Source organism: Saccopteryx bilineata, chromosome 4 (genome assembly GCF_036850765.1).
Source record: "Saccopteryx bilineata isolate mSacBil1 chromosome 4, mSacBil1_pri_phased_curated, whole genome shotgun sequence".
In the NCBI taxonomy this organism is placed as follows: domain Eukaryota; kingdom Metazoa; phylum Chordata; class Mammalia; order Chiroptera; family Emballonuridae; genus Saccopteryx; species Saccopteryx bilineata.
Genome location: NC_089493.1, coordinates 284841069 through 284855236, shown reverse-complemented (window position 1 = coordinate 284855236; position 14168 = coordinate 284841069). Strand labels below are relative to the sequence as shown.

General features: G+C 49.3%; 1 long non-coding RNA gene across 1 annotated transcript in view; it reads left to right on the top strand.

The window, feature by feature from the left end:
• LOC136333430 (uncharacterized) overlaps positions 1-14168 on the top strand; it is a 539264-nt gene that overhangs the window by 140340 nt on the left and 384756 nt on the right. The window lies entirely within an intron of this gene.

The window sequence follows — 14168 nt, the reverse complement described above, 5'->3', positions numbered from 1 at the left end:
GCCGTTTGCAGGAGGTCCGCCTGGTTGGCCGTGCAGCGGGCACTTAATAAACGTCTGTGGAGTGGATAGGTCCACAGAGATGAATGTGCCTTCAGAGAGTATTAGGTTTCCCTTCACTGCGATAAGTAAAATCTGCAGAAGTGCCCTCAAATGTGTCACATGTTCTCACTGTATTGAAACCATAGTTCCTTAGGCCTATTTAAAAATGCAAAGAGAGATAATGGTCACTAGTTGATTTATGGGCAAACATATTAGGTGTTATCTGTTTATGGTGCTGATTGGGAGATTATGGGAAGGCAGGTGGCGTGGGGTATGTGGGTGGGTGGGCCCTGGCCCCTGATGATGTCTGGGAGAAGGGCAGGTGGGCTCTCAGGTATCGGTGTGGCACAAAGCAAGGAACCAAACCAGAAGCTGGGGACCCAGGGGCTCAGTGTGAGCATCAGGTCCAATGTGGTCAAGCCAAAAAGGTAATGACTAAGTGAGGCCAGGAAACACCAAATCCCTGGGGGCAGAACAGGGGCCAGGAGATGAACTCAGGAATTTCTGCTTCTGTTGAAATGGAGAGAGAGGGGAAGAGGGGGCTTGGAGGAGGCGGCGGAGGGTGGGAGCGAGAGAGACCATCAGAAGGTGCTTCGGCCTTGCCTGTGCGTAGGAATCTGCATCAGATCGTATAGGATAAGGATGGGTTTCTACCCCCCCCCATCTCTTTTTCCTCTCCCTTTCTTTTGGCCTTTCCTTCCACCCTTTCTCCCAGCATGCCTGTTTCCCTCCTCACACACTATATATTTATGGAGAACTCACAGTAGCGCTGTGTCTTTAGCAAAAAGAAAGAGCCCCGTCTGGGGAAGAGATGCACCACTGTTGGTTACACAGCATCCTGAGCAGACAGAATGGGTGCGGCGGACGGGCGCGTCTGGCTGAGGTCTGAGTCAGGCCCGGTGCACTGCAGGGCCAGCCTGGGCCAGAGCGAGCGAGCGAGGTTTAGGGAAGACACCTCGCGGAGAGACCAGCCCGGGGTCCTGAAGAACCAGCTCAGCAGAGCCCCGCGGATTGCTCAGGGTGTGTCACATTCTGGGTGTGGTAGGCAGCGGCCTCAGGACTCCACACCCCTGATCCCTGGAACCCGCCAATGTGCTGATTTGTCAACTCCCGTGACTGTGTTCTGTTCTGTGACACAGTTCCCAGTGGGTCTAAGCAAATCCAGTGAGCCCTTAGAGGCCGAGCACTCTCTCTGGCTAGGGGCGGGAAGGGAAGTGAGAGAGACTGAGCAGGAGAAGGGCTCAAGGCTGCTGCTGTTGGTTTGAAGATGGAGAGGGGCCCCCAGAATTAATGAGCGGCCTCTGGGAACAGAGAGGGACCTCTGGCCAACAGCTACCATGGAAGTGGGGACCTCGGTTTACAGCCACAAGCGGTAACAGCCTGCATGCGCTGGGGGGCAGAATCTTTTCCAGTTCCTCCAGACAGGAGCCCAGGTCAGCTGACATTGTGACTTTGGCCTGGGAGGCCCTGAGCAGAGAGCCCAGCGGAGTGTCCTACACTGCCAGACTGGGGGGGGGGGGTGATAAATGAGTGCTACTTAAGCTGCCAAGATTGGGGTAATTTGTTACGCACTAATAGCAAACTAATACACTGGGTCTTATTTGGCCAGGGTCATTCTAAGGCTGCATCATACAGAGGGCTGACAAGGTAGGTTTAAATAACAAGGTGGGTTTATGTTCTGCCTCTGGTTAGCATGGCTTGGTTGCCTTAGGTAACCAGGGAATAGTAAGAGAAATAGAAACAACTCCATATGCACGTTTCCATTCTGTTGAGACGTTTAAAAATGACACTGAAGATTTTTATGAATATAAAATCATTTTATATGCACACCTAGCTCAAACAGATGCTGTGTCTACTTTCTTATATTAAAAAGAATAGAATTCGGCATAGAGGGCAGCCTGGATTGGGCTTCTCACTTCTGCACTATCGACTCTAGTCCCTCAGCTGGGCCGGGATGGCAGATGCAATCAGCTGGGCCGGGATGGCAGATGCAAGTGTGGACCTCGGCCAGCCGGCCGTGAGTCCCAGGAGGGGTTGCAGAACAGAGTGGGCCCTGTGGGTGGAGCGAAGTCCTGAGGGGAAAGCCAAGTGAGGTCTTTGCCTCTGTGGTCTCAGAAGGAAAACACCCACCCATCTAAGAGAGCCTGGGGATGCAGAACACTTCTCAGGGTTGTCAGGGAAAGGCATTGTATTCTCTAAACAACTGTGAGATGCTTGAACAAAAGACGCTGCCCCGTCTGCAGGAGCCAGGCCATTGTAGTTGCAGAAGAGGACAAGAGCCCTTCCTGCCGGAGTCAGGCCAGACCCCACCTGGAGCAAGGCAGGGACCATTTATGAAAAGAGTCAATTTCACAGGATGAGTCTAGGAGCTGCTCAAAGCCACCCTCGTCGAGGAAAAGGGGCAGAGCAAACAGCAGAATGGACTTGTAGAAGAAGGTATCGTATCAAAAGGACAGCAGCACAGAGCAGGATGAGCCACCTCTGGGCACAGAGAGGCAGCAAAGCCACAGCATAAAAGAAGAACCAGACAGAATTGGCTCTTTATTAAAAATGATGTTTGAATGGCAAACTATCATAATGTCAATAGATGAATGATAGACTCAAAAAAAATATTATGCAATAAATATGTGAAGAAATCTTACGAGTCATCCAGATGAGCTGAAGAAACCGAACAGAAAAATGGTTTGGGCAGAGGCAGTCGACAGATGAGCAGTTCAGATGGCTGGCAAACTCAGGAAAACACGTTTGCATTAGTGGCGTGAAACCCCAAACCCTGTATCAGTTTTTAGTTTTCCAAATGTCCGGAATATAAAAAGAATCCTCCTAATGGCTGCTGCTGCTGGTGGGAATACGGGGGAGTTGTCCACACACTGCTGGTAGGAAGGGAAGGGTTTTCTTGGAAAGGAATCAGGTGGCAGTTATCCATTAAAATTAAAATACACAAATCTCTCAGCTGAGTTGTCTAGCTTCTGGAAACAGCTCTAGCCCTTGGAACCGAAAGCATGAAGAAGCAAGAATAGATGAGAAAGGATGTTTGATGTGGCTTTGTTTGTAGAGGCAGAGAAGGAGGACGGCAGGGAGGGAGAGAGAGGGAGAGAAGAAGGGAGACAGAGTGAGTGAGACTGTACGTGCATGTACCTCTCAGCATCTTACTTGACTCAACAACACTTCACAGATATCCCTCCAACACAGCTGCTATTGCTCCAATTCATTCCTTTCAATGGCAGGAAAGTTTCCCTAAGTATGTAATTCTTTAATTCAACCATTCCCTTATAAGTGATCATTACCTTGTTTTCTTCCTTCACGTTCTATCATCTATCCATCATCTATCTATCTATCTATCTATCTATCTATCTATCTATCTATCTATCTATCTATCATCTATCTATCTATCATCCATCCCTCTCTCTCTTCTTCCTTCCCCTCCATCCTTCTCACTACAAAGGGGCTGCCCCTTATTCTTGTCCTCACATGTCCCAGAGGGAGCATCATGGGAGCAGAGCCCCCAGCTTTCCCCACTTTCCCCTAGTGAAGGTTTCCCGGGCACCGGGCACACTATGGGCGCTGGCTCCATGTCCCTTCTGTGCCCATCCTTGTGGCTTTGCTGCCTCTCTGTGCCCAGAGGTGGCTCATCCTGCTCTGTGCTGCTGTCCTTTTGATATGATACCTTCTTCTACAAGTCCATTCTGCTGTTTGCTCTGCCCCTTTTCCTCGACGAGGGTGGCTTTGAGCAGCTCCTAGACTCATCCTGTGAAATTGACTCTTTTCATAAATGGTCCCTGCCTTGCTCCAGGTGGGGTCTGGCCTGACTCCAGCAGGAAGGGCTCTTGTCCTCTTCTGCAACTACAATGGCCTGGCTCCTGCAGACGGGGCAGCGTCTTTTGTTCAAGCATCTCACAGTTGTTTAGAGAATACAATGCCTTTCCCTGACAACCCTGAGAAGTGTCCTGGGTGTCATTACTCAGAACTCAGGGCTTTATAGCTCCCATTACTCAGGCAATTTAGGGAAAAAGGAGAAATCAACTAACCCTCAGTCTCCTGGGGACCCCTATGCCTCCTTGCCCTTTCTCTGGCCCTGGTCCACTGGTCACTGTTCAGCTTTATGCTATTTCTTGTCCTTTGGTCTCACTTCCCTTCCTGTGAGCCTCTTACTTAAGTAGGTACTCAATGAATTTTCAAACAACTAGGACCCCTCTCTCTTTCTCTCTCTCTCTTTCTAGTTTGTTGAATTTCTTAGCACACTGATACGGGCTCAATGAATACCTGCTGAATTGTATCAAAAGCACCACTTAATTTTGGCCAAATTATATGTATTATGACTTGTCCGCTGTGTCGTTTCTCAGTGTTGGGTGTTGGAACAAGACTGGGCTGGCTGTGTAGCCTCGGGCAATTTACTTCATCCTTCTGAGCCCATCTGTGGAATGAGGATGCTACCGGTCTGTAGGGCAAAGGGTAAGATTAACCAAGTACCCAGCACTCAGGGAGGATTTGGGCATTCGGCTGTCCTGTTACTTCTTTTGCCTCCTGGTGCCGGTCCTGTTGCAGGTGGAGGAGATTCTTGTTATTAGGATCAACACCTGTGGAGGGGGAGCCCACACCCATCTGGGCAGATGGAGCGGGTGGGCTGCAATGCAGTCTGGACCATGGCTTCTGTGGGGTGTTCTGAAGCGGGGATGGCGCTTGAGAGGCGTCCCCCAGGGGCGCCGGAAGCCTGGTGCTTATAACCTGTAACCTCAGTCACTGGATGGCGGGCTGCCCAGACCTACAGCAAGCCAGGTCCCCCTGCTGAGGCGATCCCTGGCAGGGTGACGGTAAGGGGCTTCTGCTGGCATCTCTGCCAGCAGCTCTGGGAGTAAGATGCTCGATCTGGGGGTGCATCCCAACATCCACCAGACTTTGGCGGTGAGAGAGGGGGAGGCACTGATTCCTTAGGCTGTCAGTGAGGCAATTTGCAGGGTGCTTCTGAAGCTGTTTTTGGTGAAGACAGAATTGCTGACATAAAAGGGTGCTTTAGGTAGGACTCTATCTAGGTTTTGGTTATAGAGCCTCAGGGTGACAGAAAAATAGCCTTTTGACCTCTGCGCTGATTTCCTGGCTCCTGAAGGCAGATGGCTTCAGGATGGTTCTTGACTCTCTGGGGAGGGATAGCAAGTCAGTTTAATAGAGCTCGCCAGTTCAAGCCAATTGCTCATAGTTGCACGAATCGCGGTGTGAAGGATTCTGTGCTACTGTCTGGGTTTAGCAGGAAAGGCATCATGGTTGATTAGTAATGTCTGCCAAAGCGCAGGACTCGGAAGAGCTAGTAGGCATGCTACCCTGGGCTAGTGCTTCTTGAATCACCACATTTTTTAGGAACCTCAAAGCAGCTCTACAGAAAGCTGCTGGAGAAGGGGGTTTTATACTTTCCAATCTATTTTCCTCTCTTCTTCTCCATCCAAGGCTCCGAAATCTTTGAATGTTATTCAAGGAGATTCAGTAGCACTTGGCGCCTGCTCAGGCTACCAGTGTCCTGCTGCTTAATTTTTCCACAGACGGTGAAAATACTCCCTGAGCAATGCTTTTGCTTTTCCTAAATGTTAGTTGAGTGTTCCACACTATATCAGCAACAATGACTCATTATGCAGTGGTATGTTTTACATAATGAAATAACATTTGGCGGTGTTCATTTTATTTATGATCTATTAAGATAATTAATAAATAGTTATAGCCTGTAATAATAGTTACTAATTAATATATGCCTAATACATGCAGACAATTTATATCCCTTAACTCATAACACCTTATCTCATTTACCAAAAGGGAAAATTGAAGCCCAGAGAGGTTAGGCAACCTTCTGGAGCTCACACAGCAGATGTTTTTTTTTATTCCAGTGGTCATGGCCTTTGTACTAGGTCACACTGCCTCCTTGGGGCCTCTCAGACTTTTTTATTTTCATGTTCTTTAACTATGCTAACATACCTTCCAGGATTCTTAGGGTTTTTCTAATTACTCCACAAGGAAGGGGAATAAGAGACGGATATCCAGAGAAGTTCCCCAGCAAATGCTACTATTTGATGTCCAAATTCTCATTTCCTGATCCTTGTGTCTGAGCTGTGCCTACGCAATAGGTGATCAGGCATCTCCTTGATGCCTCAGGACTCTTTGGTTGTTATAAATGCCAGATCATGTAGCCTAAAGCAAGATCAGGATTTGCTGTGACCGCAGGGGCGTCTCAGGAGCTCTGAGGTCAGGGAGTACTGGGGCCTCGGAGCTCCTGGGACCAGTGGAGCTGCTCTCTTCCTCCGCTCTGCCTCTCTGCTCGTTGGGCACCTTTTCCTCTCCCATTGGAGGCTGCCTCGCTGTATTTCCCTGTCTACGTGACAGGACATGGCAGCCTCTGACAGCTCTCACGTTCACATGGTCTCTGCTCGACACACCAGCCGGAAAAACTGGACTCTCGTTTCAATTCCTAGGCAAGGACTCTGGTTGGCTCAGGTGACTGAACAACCATGGCCAGGAAAGTGGTTTTATGTTGTACAAGTATGGCTGATCTCGTGCCTGGGAGAGAAGGAGGGTTACCAAATTCTTTTAAAAAAGGATGGAAAAGAAGCAACAAAATTTAGTCAAAAGTCCAGAGAATTAATCAGTTGCTATGAAACTTGGACTGTTTTCTAAGCCTGCCACGCACTGGTTGCGTGGTTTTGGAAAGCCCCTTCAACCTATTTGGTAGGTAGAAATAGCTGACATTTACGCAGAGCCTTCACCATTGCCAGACGTTTACTGTTTTAGCAATTCTATGGGTCAGGAAGGGGGGGGTAGGTCACGCAACCTGCCCAGTACCCCCCAGCTAGTAAGTGGTGGGGCTGGGAGTTGAACTCAGGCAGTGTCAGGACAGAGTATGCCCTTCCAACCAATGCACGTTACTCTCTGCCATGTAGGAAATGAGGACAGAGAGTGGGGTGATCATCCCTGATTATACCCACTTCCCAAGAACAGAGCTGAAAGAACCTTGGAGAGATCCCTCCGAAAGTGACCTGCAGTGAAAATGTACCTTTGTCGAGGGGCAGCCTTGGCTGCAAGCGTGGGCCAGCCATGTCCCCAGGCGTACGCCGAGGACCACTGTCAGCAATTCTGGGGGTGATGGGAATGGTCATGCCCTGGACTGCCCTTCTCTTCCTGGTGTGTGTGTACATTACATTTTGCATTTAAGGCCCATGGTCACAGGAAGTCTCTGTGGTCCCTGACTCGGGCACCGACTATATATTTAAAGTTCTGATTGTGCTTTTTTTTTCATCCTGAGAGTAAGAGGTGTCCATCTCTCTGTGCAAAATCGGGACTGCCAAAAGCAATGAGAAGTTTCTAAAAATACAGACTGTGCGCAATGCCATTTCACGGAGGTTCAGGATGTCGTTGGGTTTGCTGGTGCCCATGTCAAGCAGGTGAGGGTTTGGACAGACTTTCCCCAGATCGGGCTTTTGTGCCTTTTCCTCCCGTGAGAAGATGGCATGAAACATCTTGTTCTCCCTTCCGGTGACTTCGCCTCCTATGAAAGGATGTTTTGAAATGATCTATTCATGTCCTCTGTCTGCGGAGAGAGTGTCACTTCCGTGAGGATCCATCTGATCCACCCTGATTCCTCACACAGGGTCGTGCGCACAGGACACGCTCTGCGAGTCGTGGTCGAGTGGGTAAAGAAATTAAGTCTCTCTTTGTATGCATTTTGTCTTGCATACTTCCTCCTGCAGTCACCAGATCTGTGCGTGCAGGATGACGTATTGTTTATGAGCAAAGGGTCATCAGAGTCTTTCAAAAGATGCTGTGGTTGGATTGCACGTGTCTTTCCGAAGTTGCCTCTCAGAATATCAAGCAAAATGTTCTCTCCCTTGGCTCTTGACAGAAAGCGCTTCCAGTTGCAAGCTTTTCTGGGGGTGGAGTTGATACTTTCACAGAACGCCATTCTTCTTTCTCATGGCTGCAATTGGGCTGCCTGTCCCCGTCAGGATCTGCAGCTGGGCTCCCAGAGGAGAGGGGGCCAGGGCCACAGCCTCTATGTTTACTACACGGGGCCCCCAAACCTGCTGAGTGATGGGGGGTCCTTTCCTGGCCAGAGCCCCCAAATCTCTCTTTGCACTGAAGACCTCTCAGGAAAGAGAAGAGGATACAGTGACTTAACCTCCTATTAAATGATGTCTTCTCAAAATGGGCACGATACAAAGTCAACTGTGAGGTTTCCCCTCCTTCACTGTGGTCCCCACACCGCAGAATGAGAGGCCATTTCCTTTCTCCATGGGAAGTGGACCTGGCTAGGCGGGGCAGGGCAGGAGAGGGGAGGGCGCCCGCAGCACATCCGTGCAGAACAGAGCCAAACGGGGCGTGCTCGCAAGCATGTGCACGCTCGCACACACGCACACGCTGACACCGTCAGGTGCTCGCCCCGCCCAGCTGGTCGGGACCCTCCTGTGTGCCTAAAGGGGGACTTGGGAAGTCTTGTCAGCTTCCCCCAGCTCCTAGAACTCTGCTTTTCGCTGCCAGTAGAATCCTAAACCCTGCAACTGTGTCGACAGCCTGTCCCTGGCTCAGCAGTGTGTGCCCCCCCCCCCCACCCCGGGTCTGGCGTTCACCCCTGTCGCTCACCACACGGCCACCTGGGTCCGTCTCACCCCCGGAAGAAGAGGGCAAGCGGGAGTCGAGTTGAGGCTGGAGCGGAGGTGGTGCTGGCGGAAGTCTGAAACCTAAAACAAACGTCCAAAGTAAAGCCCTTGGAGCCTTCGTGCTGCCTTAAAGCCGGTTTAACATTCAAGTGGAATTCAAAGACATGGTTTTCCCTAAAGTGAATTCGCTCGTAACAGATGAAGAAATAATAACTGCAAACCCACCCATTCCATTGCTGGGCCTGCGTGGACCTGGCCCCACCCGAGTTGGATGGCTGTGTGTCGGCGGGAACGTGCAGGGACCCGCCCCTCCACGGGGCGTGTGCAGCATGCCTTCATTCCTGATCTGACTCGGGACATCTCTAAGCGAGAGGGCGGCTGATTTTTATTTTTATTTTCGAAAGGAATGAATAATTTAAAACCAGCAGATAAAAGTACCAGTTCCATTGAACCTGAAAGACCCACACGGTACCCAGTGTTTACAGCCGCTGCCAGGGTAGCTGTCAATAATGGAAAGGCTGGAGGAGGTGCTCCTGGGGTCAGCACAGAGTCTCCTGCTGGCTTCTCTCCAGGGACGCTGCAGATGGTGCAAAAACACTCCCCCCCCCTCCCTTTCGTGTTATTGAATTCTTTGCTGGAGGAAGTGGCTGTTACCTGCTCAGCACTGAGTCCTGAGATGGCTTCTCACCAAACCTGTTTGCTACTAAAATGGACTCTCTGGAGAGCAAAGAGCTGCCCCTGGAGACTTCTTCCTGCTCTTGCTCCAGGGAGGAAGGCAGGGAGGCTTTTGACTGACCCCAGGGGAGCGGCTGCTCACTAGCTAACTGTTCCTTGTTTGCGCAGACCTGTCCACTCTGGCTGGGTTCCCGTTAAACGGTCTTGTTGGAGGGTCGGGTGAGGACCCCGCCAGGTGGTGAACAAATGACTCGATGACCTAGAAGCAGCAACCATTCCAGTTTTACAAACGAGAAAACCGGCGCTCGGAGAAGAATGGCCACTTGCCCAAAATTACGCCTGAGTAAGTGGATTCAAATCCACGTTGCTGTCTGGCTCAGTCCATCCCAGGGCCCCTCAGTACCCCAACTCTGTTCACGGTGCAACCTGTGTTTTCTTGGCTCTAACCTCAGGGTGTCTCCCCGACAGCAGACCTGGGGCCCCAGCCATCTTCTCTCCCCTTTCCACAGAGTTTCGACCCCCACTGGGGTCACGACCCACAGGTTGAGAACCAGCTGGTCTAGAGCACTGGGGCTGGTCTTTCTGATGTGCCTGGGGCTGGCTGTGACCTGGAGGATGAGAGCCTTTAGTGGTGTCTGAGGCTTCTCCAGAGAAGCAGAACCAGTAAGACGTGTGGGTGTGTGCCGCTGCTCCCTTCTCTTTCTCCATGCTGCTATCTCTGTATACAGAAAGAGATTGATTTTAAGGAGCCAGCTCAATGAATATGGAGGCTGACAAGTCCAAAATCTGCAGGGTAGACTTTCAGGCTGGAGCCCCAGAGGGCCAATGCTGCAGCTCAGGTCCAAAGGTCACCTGTTGCAGAATTTTCTCTTGCTCTGGGGAGGTCAGCCTTATGTGCTACTCAGACCTTCAACTGATTGAGTGAGGCCCCTCCATACAAGGGAGAGCAATCTGCTTTCCTCCAAGTTGAACAATTTAAATATTGATCTCACTCAAAAACATTGTCAAGGAAACAACAAGAATAACATCTGTCCAAATATCTGTGCACTGTGACCCAGCCAAGTGGATACAAAAATTAGCCATCTTAAGTAGAGTCAGGTCAAGCTGGAAATGCTTGACCCTGAAGCTGCTGCCATCCATGCCAACACTGTGAAGTTTGGAGGCTGCAGTGTGGATTGCTATGCTGCATGGGTGGCTTTGCCATGCAGAACCTGTCTCCCAGAGCGATAGAGAGCAGGGAAGCCCTAGGGACTACAAGAGGCTTTCTGTGTGTGCGTGCGTGCATGTCTGCATGCCTGGTGCATGGTACACGCAGTGGGAGACCTTCCCTGAACCTTCCCCATTTCAGAAATACACCCCAGCCATGCCTCGCAAAGCCAGAGAGATGCAAGCCTGCCATTGTTTGCTTTATGGAACGGTACACGATGCATCTCAAGCATCCAGTACAGTCCTGGCATGTAGTGGTTACTCATATATGGTTGAGTGAGTGGATGGTTGGTTCAGTAGCAAGTGTCCCCAACAGAGTTTCAGTCATCTGTTCAACAACAATTGAGTGGGCACCTGCCGAGTGCCAAGTGCTGAGCTGAGCTAAGCAGGGAGACTCCGCAGGGACCGAGAAACGTGGTTTCTGCCCTTGTGCTGGCTGCATTCTATGGGAAAAATGCAGCAAAAGAAGTCGTCAGGCAAATAAGTAATAAACTTTCACATTATCATGAACACCGTTAACAAACAAACAAACATGAGGGGCCAGGAGCGTCTGAACTTTGCCAGGGAAGGCTTCTCGGAGGAGGTGACTTTTAAGCTGAAACCTGGAGAAGAGTGCTCTAGACCAGCGGTTCTCAATCTGTGGGTCACGACCCTGGCGGGGCTTTAGGCGACCCCTGTGTTTTGGTCGTTCGACCCCCGCCAGGGTCGCGACCCATAGGTTGAGAACCACTGCTCTAGACAGATGGGAGATCAGGTGCAGAGGAAACCAAGAGCTTGGTGGATTCAAGAAATTGAATATACTGTAATTTCAATGTGTAACAATTTGTAATGACATGATATTTTGGGGCACGCAGGCAAAGTCGGGAATGTCAACGTAAGAAACTTCTAAACTGGTAAGAATTTATTATGAGTTTATTTGAGCCAAAGTGTCCACAGTTTCTGGGAAGCAAAGTCTCAACAGATTGAGAAAATGGTCTGGAAAATAGAGGTTTTACCAGGTACTTTATACATCAGAATCAAAGGGAAAGACAGGGGGGGTTACATGAAATTGATTGGTGATGGATTAAGGAGACGGGAGCACCAAAAGGCAGGCATCTCTGGCATTGGATAAAAAAATGTATACAGGTATCTATCGACTTACGTACGACCTATGCAACTTATGACCATTCAACTTAACGACCACAATCGCTAGCCACCACTGCTCTGCGTCTGGCAGCGCAAGCGTTGCCCAGCTGGGCGTACAACAGTGCTGGCCAATAAAATGTTTCGTACATGTTTATATATTTTGATATGTTTTGCAATTGGGAAAATGTTTCCTATGGTATTTTTTACACCTGTATTTTGTATTTTTGTATGCACCTGTATTTTGTAATTTTGTATGTTTTGCAAATATTAAACCAGTTGTACTGGTAATGCAGTGTTTTACTTAAATCCGACGAATGTAAAAATAAGAAACAAAATGGTGTAGAGATGATAACAAATGACAAAGAAAATTATGATATATAACAATAATGAAAGAAAATTATGATAAAATATGACTTAAGATTTTTATAACATCATTTCACAGTACTGTACAGATAGGCTACTCAACTTACAACCAAATCGTGTTACGACCTGTTTGTTGGGACCAATCGTGGTTGTAAGTCGAGCACTAGCTGTATACTGAAACTTCTTTTACCTAAGCAAGAATAAGATAGTTAACAATGAACCAGATACAAATTGCAGTGGTTTGTTGGTTCTTGCTCTGGTGGGGGTGCCTGCCCTGAGGGGGGCAGGAAAAGACCTTACATTTCAAAGGCATGTCATCAAGTAGGTTATTCCCCATACAAAAGACAACAGACAGGCTTGATTAAGGTAAGTACTGACCTTTGTTAGAGTGAAAAACCTCCCTAGGACAGGACCACCCACCATGAACTGCTTGTAATTAGAAAGTTTTCATTTCAGACCATCCTGTGTGTTTACTTTAGGATTCGGAGTCTTCAAGGCCACCATGCAGGGCTCACCTGAGCTTGTCAGGTTTAGTGTGTGGCCCTGTCTTTTTTCTTTTTTGTCCACAGGGACTAGGTGCCCAGAGTCCCATGGAAGCCTCTCTTGCTGGACAGTTACTGTTTTGTTCATGTACAGGGGGGGTCCTTGGCTTATGACAGTCTTGACATACAATGTTTCGAGTTTACGACACTCTGCCATAAAAACTTAAAAAAACTGACGTGATGTTTTGACTTACACTGTTAGTAACGTACTTACGCTGTTAGTAACGTACTTACGGACGACGTGGGCGACTAGTTTGGCCGCGGCAGAAGAATACACAGTAACGCGGTGTATGAGTGAGGGAGTTGACGTCCCCCAGACGCTTACCTATGCCATTTTGGACTGTTAAAAGCACAAGTGTTCCGTTTGTATTGCTTTCTTTAGTGACTTTTTGGCCCTTATCATGGCTCCTAAATGAAAGTCAGAGCTACTGGCATCCCATGGAGAGATGCTGTCTGCTAAGGACCTCATTCAGCTGGAGAAGGAGCTGATTGAAGAGGAAAAGAGAGAAACCTCAGAATCCAAGAGATTTACTACCAAGGGTTTGACAGGTTTTTCTCTGGTAAGAGGATGGGTTTGCAAGGTTCAGGCTGAAGACCCCAGTGATAACAGATTCAATAAGGTCTACAGAGCTCTTATGGAGGCCTAGCAATGCTATAGGTAGATTTTTGAAGAGAAGAAGTCATCAACCTTCCAGACTAGCCTGGAACAATTCTTTAAGAAGCTAGAGAGGCCTGCAACAGGTCCTGTACCCTTCTGGAGATGAAATACCTGTAGTACAGGTAGAATCATCTCTAGTGTCTCCTGCATGTTCCTGACCCAGTATCTCCAGCACCTGCTGCAGGTTCCCCTGCCTCTCCAGCTTCCTCCTCCCAATAGGTCGCTCTCTCCCGCCTGGCAATGCCTCATCCAGTGTGCAAGCCAACCACAGGAATCAAGGTAAGGGATTTTGTTTTACACTCACTTTTTCCTGTTACTACAGTACAGTGTATTTAGGTCCTTTTCCTTTATCTGTGGCTTAGTTGTGTTTTTATGTTCTAGATTACGAATTTACAACTGTGTTAGGCTAGGTAAGTGATTTTTGACTTACACCAAAATTCAGGTTGCGTCACTGTCATAGGAACGGAACTGTGTCGTAACCCGAGGACCCCCCTGTAGTCATTTGACAAGGTCACTTGGATGGCTGTCTCTGTGAGGACCTGAGTTTCCTGGGCTCCAGGACAGCCCTCCAGTCTGAGGATTTTAAATGAGAAAGAAGCCTTGGGAAGGGTTTTACTCAACCTTGAAGGTGTTAGCTTGCCTGGCTTTCCGAGTGGAGAGGGAGCCGTAGAAGCAGCCTGCACGGGGCTGTGTCCCTGCTGCCCGTCTGGCCGACTCGCCGCTGGAGCCCCATCTCCTCTCATCCTCCCCAGCAGGAGCCCTTCCATAACGCTTTCCCCACAGGGATCTCTTCGCTCAGGGCAATGAGTCTGGAAGCAGGGGTGGGTTGGTATGGAGCCTCTGCGGCTCCTGGTCCCCGGTGAGTCTGTGTTGAGTGGTTTGCTGAGGTTCATCGGTGCGGGGGTCACTTTGCCCCATGAGTCTCGGGGC